The sequence below is a fragment of the Bison bison genome, unplaced genomic scaffold (genome assembly GCF_000754665.1).
Source record: "Bison bison bison isolate TAMUID 2011002044 unplaced genomic scaffold, Bison_UMD1.0 scf7180017862399, whole genome shotgun sequence".
NCBI lineage: Eukaryota > Metazoa > Chordata > Mammalia > Artiodactyla > Bovidae > Bison > Bison bison.
This window is the reverse complement of record NW_011492971.1, coordinates 4,925-5,807: the sequence shown is the minus strand read 5'-3', so window position 1 is coordinate 5,807 and position 883 is coordinate 4,925.

The following is an 883-nucleotide window of genomic DNA, read 5'->3' as shown; positions in this document are numbered from 1 at the left end:
CTGAGCACACACACACACGTCTCTCTCTCCTCCCACCTTGTAATGCTGGGCGATGTTATAAAAAATCTGAACTTATGAAAAGCAGCTTTTCAGGCAGATTTTTTTTTTAAATCTTTAAATAAGGTTTTTAATAAAAGGATTTAAAGAGTACTTATGGGTCTGGAGGTTGGACTGATAGCATTTCTATAAATGTCTGTCGAGACATGGGCTCTGATCAGGCAACATTTAGCACTTGGTTGGTTATAGACAGACAGCCACCCTGAGTTACTGCCAGGTTGTTCTCAGATCTTTAAAATGACCCCAATGGAGAGCTAAACTCATTGCATAAAGAGTGATTGCGGAAAGCTTTTTATTTTGAAATAAGTATAGATTCATGGAAAGTTGCAAAAATAGTAGAGAGAGATAGAGTGTACCCTTCACCCAGCTTTTCCCAAAGGTAATGTCTTACACATCTTAGATGTAGATCAATATCAACACTAGGAGATTGACATTGGTACAATCTACAGGCCTTAGTCAGTTTTCAACAGTTTTTACATTCACTCATTTTGTGTGTATTTATGTGTATAGATTTGTCCAATTTTATCACATATGTGTAAATACTATCACAATCAAGATACAGAATGGTTCCATCAGCAAAAAGAAACTCTCTTATGCTACCCATTTATAGTCACATACCTCACCTTACTTTCCCTGGCAAACACTAATCTGTTCCCCATCTCTGCAAATGTATTATTTCAAGAATGTTATAATATATAATATTATATGATTATAATATATATAATCACATATATTCATGATATATAATACTCATTATATAAATATATATAATATTCATTATATAAACATATAATATTAAATGATTATAATTATATATATAATATAT